Here is a 15,967-nt window from a genome sequence, read left to right on the forward strand (position 1 = left end):
TCTGAAGAAGGTGTAGTTATCTACGCCGAAACCTAGGTAAACACTACGTGCTTTTTTCGCAGTCGAGGCGGGTTTCTAGTTTTTTAATATATTAACCAACGATTGCTGACGCGCTACAATGTTGAAGGTTCGTCTTATAATCTCTTTTCAAGACATTATCGATTCCGTTCAACTGCTCTTCGAAGTCCATTGTTGCCTCTCACAGGATTACATTCCGAACTAAAGGGTTTTATTTTCTGCACCCTCGACTTTTATCCCACTCCTAGATTTCTTTTCGTTGGACTTCACTGCTTGCACTTTGTACAGACTGGACAACAACTGGAATAGGCTATAACTCCGCTTTACTCCCTTCTCAGCTACTGTCTCCCTTTCCTGGCTTTCCACTCACAATAGAAAAGAAAGCAAGTTTAGGATACGCACAAAGAACTACACAGCTTCGAAGAACGGAACCATTTTGTCAGTTTTTCAGCATCAATGTAGCTGTAGATGTAGGTGTATATCTACGAGTGAAAATATGTGCAATGATATAAATGTGTGTTGACACTTAACAGAAACTTCCGGAGACAACTTAAAAGCCGGGATAGTTATCAGAGAGCAAGTGGAGAGCTGGTGTGGATGTGAACACAGCCACCTGCAACACCAGGGCGGGGTGAGCAACACGTGTGCCGTGGGGCCCCGGAAACCGGACAGATAAGCCTCGCTATCGACGCTTCCTGCGCTCCCGATGCGTTCCACACGGCCGCATATGTGGACCAAAGTTTCCTCAGAACATTTCTCGGCCATTTAACGGAACAAATCTCTCTCTACACTAGTATTAATTATTGCACGTGGATTTCATTTTATTCAGCCATAACACTGTTTGTGTTCCTTTCGGTTTGTGTACACTGCTTTAGCGTACAGTGACGATGCAGGACAATTCACTGTAAAAGAAAGAATTATCATTAACTATCTAAGAAGAAGCGACCACAACTGTAAACATATCGTTCAGTCTAGAAGGGTGTAGGATGAATGAAGTTATCAGAACATCGTTGTTGACAATAGGAGAATAAAGATAACTTGACTTGCGCCAACGGGTGGTGGGTTTCCGGGTTCCGCTTAATAGGTCAGGAGTCCCTTACAAACAGGGCGCAGCTACACGGGTAGTGCGGGCTGTGTGGAAGGGACTGGGCGGTTCCTTTCATGTTAGAGGAGCTCAGAGAACCACGGAAAGGGCGTCCGTCTAAACGAGGAAAGGTAAAACACAGTAAGGTACCCGACCGAGACTCGAACTCAGGACCTTTGCCTTTCGCGGGCAAGTGCTCTACCAAATGAGCTACCGAAGCACGACTCACGTCCGGTACTCACAGCTTTACTTCTGCCAGTATCCGTCTCCTACCTTCCAAACTTTACAGAAGCTCTTCTGCGAAACATGCAGAACTAGCACTCCTGAAAGAAAGGATACTGTGGAGACATGGCTTAGCCACAGCCTGGGGGATGTTTCCAGAATGTTTAATCTGCCAGGAAGTTTCATATCAGCGCACACTCCGCTGCAGAGTGAAAATCTCATTCTGGAAACATCCCCCAGGCTGTGGCTAAGCCATGTCTCCACAGTATTCTTTCTTTCAGGAGTGCTAGTTCTGCATGTTTCGCAGAAGAGCTTCTGTAAAGTTTGGAAGGTAGGAGACGGATACTGGCAGAAGTAAAGCTGTGAGTACCGGGCGTGAGTCGTGCTTCGGTAGCTCATTTGGTAGAGCACTTGCCCGCGAAAGGCAAAGGTCCCGAGTTCGAGTCTCGGTCGGGTACACAGTTTTAATCTGCCAGGAAGTTTCATATCAGCGCACACTCCGCTGCAGAGTGAAAATCTCATTCTGGACACAGTAAGGTAGTTGAAGAAATGATTGGTATTGTAGTTGTAAATTGTCGTAGCTGTGTTGGGAAAGAACCAGAGCTCCAAGCCCTAATAGAAAGCACTGAAGCTCAAAAAGTTCAAAGAAAAATTGTGTCTCATTTCAAATATGTACCGCACTCATACAATTATAGTCGATGGTGACTTTAATCTTCCCTCGATATGCTGGAAAAATTGTATGTTTAAAGCCGGCCGCAGGCATAAAACGTCATATGAAATTGTACTGGATGCTATCTCAGGAAATTATTTTGAACAGATAGTTCATGAGGCCACTCGAAGCGTAAATGGTTGCGAAAGCATACTTGACCTCTTAGCAACAAATAATCCTGGACAAACAGTGAGTGTTGTGACGAATACAGGGATTAGCGACCACAAGGCACTTGCTGCTATGATGAATACCGTAACTCCTGCAACCATCAAAATGAAACGCAAAGTATATCTATTTAAAAAAGCTGATAAAAATGCTCTTAACACCGTTTTAAGAGACAGTCTGCACTCTTTCCCATCTGATCATGTAAGCCTAGAAAAGTTGTGGAACGATTTAAGAGAGCTAGTATCGACAGCAATTGAGAGACATATACCATATAAATTAATAAGTGATGGTACTGATCCCCCATGGTACACAAAACGGGTCAGATCTCTGTCGCAGGAGCACCGAAGTAAGCATGCCAAACTCAAGAGAACGCAAAATCCCCAAGACTGGCAAAGTTTTGCAGAAGTTCGAAATATAGCACGTACTTCAATGCGAGACGCTTTCAGTAATTTCCACAACGAACCTCTGTCTCGAAACCTGGCAGAAAACCGAAAGAGATTCTGGTCATACACAAAGCACACCAGTGGCGAGACGGAATCAATACCTTCAGTGCGCGATAACAACGGTGAAGTCACTGATGACAGTACCACTAAGGCAGAGTTATTATCACGATTTTCCGATTTCCTTCACCAAAGAAGACGAAGTAAATATTTCTGAATTCCAATCGATTTTCAAGATGAGAAACATAGAAATAGATATCCTTGGTGTCGCAAAGTAGCTTAAATCACTTAATAAAAGCAAGGCTTCCGGTCCAGATTGAATACCAGTCAGATTGCTCTCAGAGAGTGCTGATACAATAGCTCCTTATTTTGCAATTATATGCAACCGCTCACTCACAGATAGATCCGCTCCCTAAGACTGGAAAATTGCTTAAGTCACAACAATACCCTAAAAGGGAAGTAGGAGTAAACCGTTGAATTACAGGCCCATATCACTAACGTCGATTTGCTGTAGGGTTTTGGAACATATACTGTATTCGAACATTACGAAGTACCTCGAAGACAACGATTTATTGACACGTAGTCAGCACGGTTTCAGAAAATATCGTTCTTCCAAAACACAACTAGCTCTTTATACTCATGAAGTAATGAGTGCTATCGACAGGGGACGTGAAATTTATTCCATATTTTGAGATTTCCAGAAGGCTTTGGACACCGTTCCTCACAAGCGTCTTCTAACCAAACTGCATGACTTTGGAATATCGCCTCAGTTGTGCGACTGCATTCGTGATTTCCTGTCAGAAAGGTCACAGTTCGTAGTAATAGACGGAAAGTCATCGAGTAAAACAGAAATAATATCCGGTGTTCCCCGAGGAAGTGTTATAGGCCTTCTGTTGTTCCTGATAGTTATTAACGACATAGGAGACAATCTCAGTAGCCGTCTTAGATTGTTTTCAGACTGTGCGGTCATTTACCGTCTTCTAAAGTCATCAGATGACCAATACGAATTTCAAAATGATTTAGATAAGATATCTCTACGGTGTGAAAAGCTGCAGTTGGCCCTGAATAAAGAAAAGTGTGATTCAAAAATGGTTCAAATGGCTCTGAGCACTATGCGACTTAACTTCTGAGGTCATCAGTCGCCTAGAACTTAGAAGTAATTAAACCTAACTAACCTAAGGACAACACACACATCCATGCCCGAGGCAGGATTCGAACCTGCGACCGTAGCGGTCGCTCGGTTCCAGACTGTAGCGCCAAGAACCGCACGGCCACTCCGGCCGGCAGAAAAGTGTGAAGTTATTCACATGAGTACTAAAAAAAATTCGCTTCCAATGATGTGCGGGTGGGGGTATCTTAGATAACAGCCCGTGGTAAACCCGGACCTTTTTTTGTGCCTTGAGGAATTAGATTGACAGGAAGTAAACAGATTTTAATTTATCTTGCATGGGGACATCTTCATGTGTAAATCAACGATCCTAATGAAACGTAGGTATTTAGTGGGAACGAAATTTTGCTTTGTTTTTGTCCAATTCATCTTTTAAGGGGAAACCGCACCGCGAAAGGTAAATTGGTATATTAAGTTTAGTGGAATATCTTAGAAACTATTATATATAAAAGAAGTGTTTCATACAAAAGTTGAAATGTAACTAACCTTCTTGAAAACTGTATAATCAGCTTTAGTTATAATTTTACATTTTGCGAAATATCCCATCACCATTATTTAATTTTGAAAAGTATAACCTTTTTTTACAGCAAAAATTAAAAAAAGCTTTCACTCCACATCCTTCCAGGCTTAATAATACTGGGTCCTTAAATAATTTTTTCGAAAATAAGCTGTACATAATTTGTTGCTGGAGCATTTTCAACATACCAAGCTAAAAATATCTAAACGTTCATTATTATTCTCATTATTCATTTCACCTATTCTTATGTTTTAAATTGTTATTTTATGATTTCAATTCCTGTTTTTTTTGTATGTCTGTACTTTGTTAATTGGAAATAATTTACTAATTATTACGGTATAAAAGCTTTTGAAATGTGGTGTTACAGAAGAATGCTGAAGATTAGATGGGTAGATCACATAACTAATGTGGAGGTACTGAACAGAATTGGGGAGAAGAGGAGTTTGTGGCACAACTTGACCAGTAGAAGGGATCGGTTGGTTTCTGAGGCATCAAGGGATCACCAATTTAGTATTGGAGGGCAGCGTGGAGGGAGACCAAGAGATGAATACACTAAGCAGATTCAGAGGGATGTAGGCTGCAGTAGGTACTGGGAGATGAAGAAACTAGCACAGGATAGAGTAGCATGGAGAGCTGCATCAAACCAGTCTCAGGACTGAAGACCACAACAACAACATGATATAAAAGCATTACAGTAGTGATTATCTGTAAAGAAATGTTTCAGACTTAACGATTCTTTGCACCAGGCTCATCAAATGAACGAAGTTTCTTTACATTATACACACGACGAATAATACACTGTAGAACAAATTCAGTAGGCTTCACTAATTATGCCGGGCGATCCTCTGAATATCCAGACTCGTATCAGGCATATTTCAGTACATTGAAAAACCCTTTCGATCAGAACTGATTATGTACTAATGACTGTAGCTTTATTATATTGTTTCTCAAGTGGAGATTAACAACAAAATCAATAATTCAGCGAATGTAGATGTCCAACTAGTAACGTCAGATGTCTCGATTTTTGCAGGATGTGCCGATTGGTTAGTGGTGTCATGATACGTCCCATGTAATTTCCACGCGGGTGTACGCAGCTCGTGGTCTTTCGGTAGCGTTCTCGCTTCCCGCGCACGGTGTCCCGGGTTCAATTCCCGACGGGGTCGGGCCTCGTGATGACTGGGTGCTGTGTGTTCTTCATCACCGAAGTGGCGTAAACTAAAAAGGACTTGCAATACGGCGGCCGAATTTCCCCGCATGGGGCGTCCCAGCCAACAATGCCATACGATCATTTCATTTCATTTCCACGCGGTTCACCAAATGTCTCAACTTGTTTGTACTGCTAGCAATTCGAACTATAATGCAAATTTATTTCTAAAGTGGCCGATTTCGTGACAGTTCGGAAATGAGTTTCTGAACGTGTCTATGGCAGTAACTAAGAAAGTTGGAATATGCCTATAGTGTGCCCCAGGAGTTCCTGATCAGCCGATGAACTATAAGGGCGCCCCCCCCCCCCCCCCCTCATGTCATAACTGGTCGTTTCAAAACAAAAAACGGCAAAAATTGGTCCTCGAGAAAAATTCCTGTTCTCGCATATCTTAATTAAGTGGTGATAATGTATGTTAAAAGGTAATTATTAATGTTTAATTATCTTGCAGACTTATGTTGGAGTATATCGGAAATTTTTTAGTACATATTTATTACTTTTAATGTACAGAACAGTACTTCTGAGTGCAGTGGTATCGGTGCACCAACTGAACCTAACTTTGAAACTTCCTGACAGATTAAAACTGTGTGCCGGACCGAGACTCGAACTCGGGACCTTTGCCTTTCGCGGGCAAGTACTCTACCAACTGAGCTACCCAAGCACGACTCTCGCCCCGTTCTTACAGCTTTACTTCTGCTAGTACCTCGTCTCCTACCTTCCAAACATTGCAGAAGCTCTCCTGCGAACCTTGCAGAACTAGCACTCCTGAAAGAAAGGATATTGCGGAGACAGGGCTTAGCCACAGCATGGGGGATGTTTGCAGAATTAAATTTTCACTCTACAGCGGAGTGTGCGCTGATGTGAAACTTCCTGGCAGATTAAAACTGTGTGTCGGACCGAGACTCGAACTCGGTACCTTTGCCTATCGCGTTCAAGTACTCTACCAACTGAGCTACCCAAACACGACTCACGCCCGGTCCTCACAGCTTTACTTCTGCCAGTACCTCGTCTCCTACCTTCCAAACTTGACAGGAGCTCTCCTGCGAACCTTGCAGAACTAGCACTCCTGAAAGAAAGGATATTGCGGAGACAGGGCTTAGCCACAGCAATGGGGACGTTTCTAGAATGAAATTTTCACTCTACAGCGGAGTGTGCGCTGATATGAAACAGGATAGCAGATTAAAACTGTGTGCCGGACCGAGACTCGAACACCGGACCTTTGCCTTTCGCGGGCAAGTGCTCTACCAATTGTTCATTACATTTCATAAGTAGATATTTAACTGATGATTAAAAATATCAAAATCTACATCTTTTTGTTTTCTACCTTCTGACTTTTAGGTCCTAGTCTATCCGTTTTCTTAAACCACCGGTCTGTGGGTTCTGATTTTGTGCCAAATGTACTGGTGCAACACTACGTCCAGGTTATGTCGGTGACTTGGACCCCGAGCAGGACTTACAATGTAATTCTTTTTAGAGTGGATCAGTGGGTAAACCGGGCATCTACATCTACATCTACATGACTACTCTGCAATTCACATTTAAGTGCTTGGCAGAGGGTTCATCGAACCACAATCATACTATCTCTCTACTATTCCACTCCCGAACAGCGAGCGGAAAAAACGAACACCCAAACCTTTCTGTTCGAGCTCTGATTTCTCTTATTTTATTTTGATGATCATTCCTACCTATGTAGGTTGGGCTCAACAAAATATTTTCGCATTCGGAAGAGAAAGTTGGTGACTGAAATTTCGTAAAAAGCTCTCGCCGCGACGAAAAACGTCTATGCTGTAATGACTTCCATCCCAACTCGTGTATCATATCTGCCACACTCTCTCCTCTATAACGCGATAATACAAAACGAGCTGCCCTTCTTTGCACCATCTCGATGTCCTCCGTCAATCCCACCGGGTACGGATCCCACACCGCGCAGCAATATTCTAACAGAGGACGAACGAGTGTAGTGTAAGCTGTCTCTTTAGTGGACTTGTTGCATCTTCTAAGTGTCCTGTCAATGAAACGCAACCTTTGGCTCGCCTTCCCGACAATATTATCTATGTGGTCCTTCCAACTGAAGTTGTTCGTAATTTTAACACCCAGGTACTTAGTTGAATTGACAGCCTTGAAAATTGTACTATTTATCGAGTAATCGAATTCCAACGGATTTCTTTTGGAACTCATGTGGATCATCTCACACTTTTCGTTATTTAGCGTCAACTGCCACCTGACACACCATACAGCAATCTTTTCTAAATCGCTTTGCAGCTGATACTGGTCTTCGGATGACCTTACTAGACGGTAAATTACAGCATCATCTGCGAACAACCTAAGAGAACTGCTCAGATTGTCACCCAGGTCATTTATATAGATCAGGAACAGTAGAGGTCCCAGGACGCTTCCCTGGGGAACACCTGATATCACTTCAGTTTTACTCGATGATTTGCCGTCTATTACTACGAACTGCGACCTTCCTGACAGGAAATCACGAATCCTGCTTTCCGGAAATCTAGAAATACGGAATCAACTTGAGATCCCCTGTCGATAGCGGCCATTACTTCGTGCGAATAAAGAGCTAGCTGCGTTGCACAAGAGCGATGTTTTCTGAAGCCATGCTGATTACGTGTCAATAGATCGTTCTCTTCGAGGTGATTCATAATGTTTGAATACAGTATATGCTCCAAAACCCTACTGCAAACCGACGTCAATGATATAGGTCTGTAGTTCGATGGATTACTCCTACTACCCTTCTTGAACACTGGTGCGACCTGCGCAATTTTCCAATCTGTAGGTACAGATCTATCGGTGAGCGAGCGGTTGTATATGAGTGCTAAGTAGGGAGCTATAGTATCAGCGTAATCTGAAAGGAACCTAATCGGTATACAATCTGGACCTGAAGACTTGCCCGTATCAAGCGATTTGAGTTGCTTCGCAACCCCTAAGGTATCTACTTCTAAGAAACTCATGCTAGCAGATGTTCGTGTTTCAAATTCTGGAATATTCCATTCGTCTTCCCTGGTGAAGGAATTTCGGAAAACTGCGTTCAATAACTCCGCTTTAGCGGCACAGTCGTCGATAACAGTACCATCGGCACTGCGCAGCGAAGGTATTGACTGCGTCTTGCCGCTTGTGTACTTTACATACGACCAGAATTTCTTCGGATTTTCTACCAAATTTCGAGACAATGTTTCGTTGTGGAACCTATTAAAGGCATCTCGCATCGAAGTACGTGCCAAATTTCGCGCGTCTGTAAATTTTAGCCCATCTTCAGGATTTCGCGTTCTTCTGAACTTCGCATGCTTTTTCCGTTGCAAAAGACGGTGAACCTGGAAGAAGAAGAAGAAACAACGAGGTTTCGTACCGGTTTTAAAGACAGTTACCCTCTTCAGGAATGGATTTTTACTGTCCAAAGATACCTCCAAGCACTTTTCGGGTTATTCATAGACGTCAGAGGCGGCGAAGCTGGCGAAAAATTGGACAAAGGGCGTCAGCGTATAAATAGTGCCCCCGGGTGACACATAAATACGCCTTTGTGTGCCTCCCGGCTTTATAATTTGGCCCGCGCTTTTTCTTTCAGGGCGTATGCTTGGGGAATTAGATGCCGGACAGGGCGGGAATGCTGAAAACACTCGTGTCTTGAGGAGAGCATTACGTGGCGCTGACGTGGATATAGTGTCCCCGCGATCACCCTTGTGTGTGAGGCGGGCCGTGCGTGTATACACACGTGCGAGCGAGCGTGTGTGCGCGCCGGGGTTTATTTCTGTTGGCAATTTGGGAGGACGCCCGCCCAGGCTGCTAGGCAAGAATGCAGCGTGGCCAAAAATGCTATCACACCCGCCGGCGCCTTAATAAACTGAACGCTTTCCAGGCCGTCGTGCTATCTTGATTGTTGTGTCGGCGGCCTGCTTTGTGGGCGCACAGACCGGTTATGTGATACATTTCTCTCGCTCCCGCTTCAAATTATTTTCTCTGCGCAAACTTAATTTACACGAACAACAGCTAGTCACGTGGTAAGCTGTTACTCTCTAGGGGTGGCAAATTACACTACTGTTTTAAAAAAGTCAAACACTCATAATCAGTTCTCTGCAAGATGCCACAGCAAGAGGATGTGTAGCGCAGCGGAACCATAATAACTGGTCACGCCCGGATATGGGCATGGGGGCGGGTGGAGGGGGGGGGGGGGGGGAGAGCAAACTGGGGCATCTGCCTCCGGTGGCAATTTTATATCCTCAAAGGGAAAAATCTTTTTTCACAACGCGCCTAGGATCCAGCACACGTTGGTCTATAGATTACTCATATGGTTCTGAAATGCATACCTATTGGTTTCTGAACACAGTTTAAGTTGATTCCTGGCTGAATCATAAGTTGATTTTTGAATGCGTATGTAGTGTACGTGTCAGAGGCACCCCGTTGCATCTGGAACAAAAGTCTTTCCCACGGACAAAAGGGGTCCGAGCAGTACGAACTGAGCCGAATAAACCCGAACGGGGCGCTGCCACTCGCTGTTTGTTTTTGTGGTTGATGGGCTGTTGATAAGCGTTATTACAAACATCAAAAAAAGTTTTCCATCACCCCCGTTCCCAGAACTCCTGAAGGTAGACACGTTGTTACATTCTGTCCTGGATTTCCCATTGTTTGAAACTATTTATGTATTACATGATCTGTACTCTTGGTACCAAATAGAGGTTGTACTTCATTTACATAAATATGACTTATGCTGTTCAGTGGGTGATGGTTATTCAGGTGAGTTTATGCAGTAAATATGTGCGACTTGTCACTTATAATGTCCAGTTGTATGCTTTACTGTAGCCAGATGTAAAACACAAAGGTGTTGAACAATACATCACTTCAATTCATCTGTAATTTTCTAAAAGGAATAAGCGAGTAGGAAATGCTATCTGAACTTACTGTATGCTGTAAATATTACTGACTTGTGCTGTCACCATACTAAAATTATCAATATTATGAAGAGTTCCACTGCAAGTTGATACACTCAGTCTGGTTATTCATACCATGGTAACAGAGTTAAAACACAAATGTGTAAAATTGCAATATAGTACATTATTCATGAGCTACTGGTCCCGCGTTCCATTAGAAAAGGAAAAAGATTGTTTGTAGCTGAATTATTTGTTTCACACTTTGATTGGGTAAATATGCCACTGCATCTGAGTGTAAAGATGAAATTTGTGTAATCACAAACCACACACACAAGCACACACACACACACACACACACACACACACACACACACACACACACACACACAATGTAACAGTTTCACCTTCAGTTGCATGTCATTGCAGCCAATCATTTCTCATCAACCCGTTACACCAATATGATTCTACATGCATTCTTTAAATGTGGATACGTAGATGAAAGACCTGCACGGTTTGTAACTCCCAAGAATTTTGCTTTGGATCTTCATGGTGTGAACCTTTGTGACCGCTATGGCACGCCATTATTCATTCTATGTTCATGGTGCAAGTGAATGCTTTCTTTTGAACATATCTTAAATGTTGACGACGTCCATTTTGTGACGTATAATGCATGCATCCCATGGAAGGTTGATCTGTGCACCTCCCAGACACTCATTTTCTGTCACCCTCCTGATGCACATGGTGGGTCATTAGTAGTTAATATTTTTCCTGTCATAACTGTTAACACAACACTTTCGAAAAACTCTTACTAAAGATTGTTCTCGCGACTTCACATTCAAGCGGTGCCTTCTTAGTGTTAGTCAGAATTAAACCAGGTGGTACACTTAGGTTCATTGGAAGGACACTGCGAAAATGCAATAACCGTGGAAGGGAGATTGCAAGACAACCATGCTACCTAATCTGGAATACTGCTTAAGTATGAGACACCCATAAGAAATATGACTTACGCATAATGGGCAACACGAAGGGAAGCAGGTTTGTTTGACCCAAGGGACAGCATCACTGAGATGCTGGAAAACCTGAACCTGAACCTGGAAGGTGTTTGAAGACTGATGTCAACGAAGGTGGGACAGTGGCTAGCACACTGGACTCGCATTCGAGAGGACGACGGTTCAATCCCGCGTTCGGCCATACTGATTTAGGTTTTCCATGATTTCCCTAAATCGCTGCAGGCAAATGCCGGGATGGTTCCTTTGAAAGGGCATGGCCGACATCCTTCCCCATTCTTCCCTAATCCGATGAGACCGATGACCTCGCTGTCTGGTCTCCTCCCCTAAACAACCCAGTACAGTCCAACTGATGTCAACCTTACTGCGAAACCTACTTACAAAGTTTGAAGAAACAATACCAAGTGAGGACACTAGGAATATAGTGCAACTCCCTCAGTATCGCTCCCTAGAGACTGATTAGATTATGTATATTGTGCAGAGAGGAATATAAGTAAGCAAGCTGCCCTCGCTCCACATGAGAATGGAACGGAATAAAATCTTAATTTGTAGTACCTGTCCACAGTAATCTGTTGATGTACATGTTGCTTCACTTTCGGAACATTGGAGTAAATTTGTAACGTTCGTGATTAAAACATCCACTATAGCTGTAGAGTTATTTATTGGTTGAAGTCTTTACACTACCAGCTTTCAGAAACTCAGCCCCATTTTCAAACAATAAGTAATCTGTTACGGCGTAAAGTCAAGCACTGGTACGTCAGTCGGGAACGACAGGGAAGAGAAGGGTGTGAGAAGGAGTCAGCCAATCACAAGCTGACCGAGCTTCCTTCCAGGATGACAACGCGACAGTAGCGGTCCCTAGTTCAAGAAAACATAAACGCAGCACCCCAATGGTGGAGCCCTCTTGGATAGCAGAATCAACGATATCAATTTCAACAGCAGTGTCAACGATAGTGACTTCGTTAGGAATCTCTATCTAGCACAGACTTGTGTTGGTCTGTTCTGAAGAAGACTGATTATTTTGTATGTCACCCTTTGCTTGCGATTCGTCTAAAAAAGACAACTATTGTACTTGTCTCATTGTAGTAGAACTCATTAATACGAATTGTTTGATTGTTTGTCTAGCGATGCGAGTAGGCAGGATTCCTGTTGCTGTTGTTGTTGTTGTTGTTGTGGTCTTCAGTCCTGAGACTGGTTTGATGCAGCTCTCCATGCTACCCTATCCTGTGCAAGCTTCTTCATCTCCCAGTACTTACTGCAACCTACATCCTTCTGAATCTCCTTAGTGTATTTATCTCTTGGTCACCCTCGACGCTGCCCTTCAATGCTAAATTTGTGATTCCTTGATACCTCAGAACATGTTCTACCAACCGGTCCCTTCTTTTTGACAAGTTGTGCCACGAACTCCTCTTCTCCCCAATTCTCGTCAGTACTTCATCATTAGTTATGTGATCTACCCATCTAATGTTCAGCATTCTTCTGTAGCACCATATTTCGAAAGCTTCTATTCTCTTCTTGTCCAAAGTATTTGTCGTCCATGTTTCACTTCCATACATGGCTACACTCCTGACATTTAAACCTATACTCGATGTTAACAAATTTCTCTTCTTCAGAAACGCTTTCCTTGCCATTGCCACTCTACATTTTATATCCTCTCTACTTCTACGATCATCAGTTATTTATCTCCCCATATTTCAAAGCTCCTTAACTACTTTAAGTGTCTCATTTCCTAATCTAATTACCTCAGCATCAACCGACTTAATTTGATTACATTCCATTATCCTCGTTTTGCTTTTGTTGATGTTCATCCTATATCCTCCTTTCAAGACACTGTCCATTCCGTTCACCTGTTCTTCCAAGTCCTTTGCTGACTCTGATAGAATTACAATGGCATCAGCAAACCTCAAAATTTTTATTTTTTCTCCATGAATTTTAATACCTACTCCGAAATTTTCATTTGTTTCCTTTACTGCTTGCACAATATACACATTGAATAACATCGGGGAGAGGCTACAAACCTGTCTCAAACGCTTCCCAAGCACTGCTTCTCTTTTCATGCCCCTCGACTCTTATAACGGCCGTCTTGATTCTGTACAAATTGTAAATAGCCTTTTACTCCCTGTATTTTACCCGTGCCACCTTTAGGATTTGAAAGAGAGTTTTTGCAGTCAACATTGTCAAAAGCTTTCTCTAAGTCTACAAATGCTAGAAACGCAGGTTTGTCTTTCTTTAATTTTTCTCCTAAGATAAGTCGTAAGGTTAGTATTGCCTCACGTGTTCCAATATTTTTACGGAATCCTAACTCAAGGGCAGGACTCCTAGACAGAACATAATATTTGTTCAATAATTGCACAACTGTGGCTGAGATTTCAGTCGCGAGCATTACATGCACTAAGAGTAATGTATTTTCGGGACTAAATTTGTCTGGGTAACATATTTAAGTGATTAACATTGCAAGGTCATAGGTTGGCGGGATTAGCCACTGCGGATGTGAATGCTGGTACATTAATGACCACTGTAAGCCCCAGACTGTTGAATGGAAGCATGCAAATGTGTATGCCTTGTATTATACATGTGACGGATGTCGATTTTTGGGACGGAGTTCCTTGTTTGTTACACTTAGTCGGTCAGTACAGGGACTGTTGGTGTTGTCTGTGGGCCGGCCAGTGTGTCCGAGCGGTTCTAGGCGCTTCAGTCTGGAACCGCGCGACCGCTAGGGTCGCAGATTCGTATCCTGACCCGGGCATGGATGTGTGTGATGTCCTTAGGTTAGTTAGGTTTAAGTAGTTCTAAGTTCTAGGGTACTGATGACCTCAGAAGTTAAGTCCCATAGTGCTCAGAGCCAAATGAACCATTTTTTTGTTGTCTGTGAATGACGCTTCACCGCAGTTGTTGTCCAATGATGTCTTATATGAGCTCCATTGGAGAAAGATATGACGATCGAACACACCAAAGGAACATCTGGCCACTGTGTAGGGCATGTTGAGTTACAACAGCGGTATTTGGGCGAGTGATATCGTGTTGGAAAACGCCCCCTCGAATGCTGTTCATGAATGGTAGAACATAGGTCGGATCGCCAGTTTGATATACACATTTGAAGTCAGGGTGCGTGGGATGACCACTAGAGGAATCCTCGTTATCCAAAATCGCACCTCTGAACCAAAATTGTAGGTCCAGTGCGTCTAGCACGCAGATAGGTTGGTTGCAAGCCTTTAACTGGCTTCCTTCTAACCAACACACGCCACCGAGGCAGAACCAGCTTTCATCAGAAAACTCAACAGGCCTCCACTCCGCCCTCGCTTGTACTCGCTTGCTACCACTGAAGTCGCAAATTGTGTGATGGTTCAGACTGTCGAATCTGCTACGGTAGCAGTCGCGCGGTTCCGGACTGAGGCTCCTAGGAACGCTCGGCCACCGCGCCCGGCTGGGCTGTCGCTGAAGTAATCAATTTGTAACGGTTCATTGTGACAGTATGGTGCCACCTGGTGCTCAAACTGCTGCTGCAGATGCTGCAGACTGAGCCAGAGCCATTCGCCGAACACGATGGTCTTCCCATCGGTAGTGCCACATGGATGCCTAGAGCCCAGACATCTGGCGATCGTACACTACTGGCCATTAAAATTGCTTCACCACGAAGATGACGCGCGACAGACGCAAAATTTAACCGATAGGAAGACGATGCTGTGATATGCCAATGATTACCTTTTCAGAGCATTCACACAAGGTTGGCGCCGGTGGTGGCACCTACAACGCGCTGACATGAGGAAAATTTCCAACCGATTTCTCGTACACAAACAGCAGTTGACCGGCGTTGCCTGGTGAAACGTTGTTGTGATGCCTCGTGTAAGGAGGAGAAATGCATACCATCACGTTTCCCACTTTGATAAAGGTCGGATTGTAGCCTATCGCGATTACGGTCTATCGTATCGCGACATTGATCCTCGCGTTGGTCGAGATTAAATGACTGTTAACAGAATACGGAATCGGTGGGTTCAGGAGGGTAATACGGAACGCCGTGCTGGATGCCAACGCCTCGTATCACTAGCAGTCGAGATGACAGGCATCTTATCCGCATGGCTGTAACGGATCGTGCAGCCACGTCTCGATCCCTGAGTCAACAGATGGGGACGTTTGCAAGACAACAACCATCTGCACGAACAGTTGGACGACGTTTCCAGCAACATGGACTATCAGCTCGGAGACCATGGCTGCGGTTACCCTTGACGCTGCATCACAGACAAGAGTGTCTGCGATGGTGTACTCAACGACGAACCTGGGTACACGAATGGCAAAACGTATCTTTTTCGGATAAATCCAGGTTCTGTTTACAGCATCATGATGGTCGCATCCGTATTTGGCGACATCGCGGTGAACGCACACTGGAAGCGTGTATTCGTCATCGCCATACTAGCGTATTACACGGCGTGATGGTATGGGGTGCCATTGGTTACACGTCTCGGTCACCTCTTGTTCGCATTGACGGCACTTTGAACAGTGGACGTTACATTTCAGATCTGTTACGACCCGTGGCTCTACCCTCCATTCGATCTACATCTACATTT

The sequence above is a fragment of the Schistocerca gregaria genome, chromosome 1 (assembly GCF_023897955.1).
Source record: "Schistocerca gregaria isolate iqSchGreg1 chromosome 1, iqSchGreg1.2, whole genome shotgun sequence".
NCBI classification, from domain to species: domain Eukaryota; kingdom Metazoa; phylum Arthropoda; class Insecta; order Orthoptera; family Acrididae; genus Schistocerca; species Schistocerca gregaria.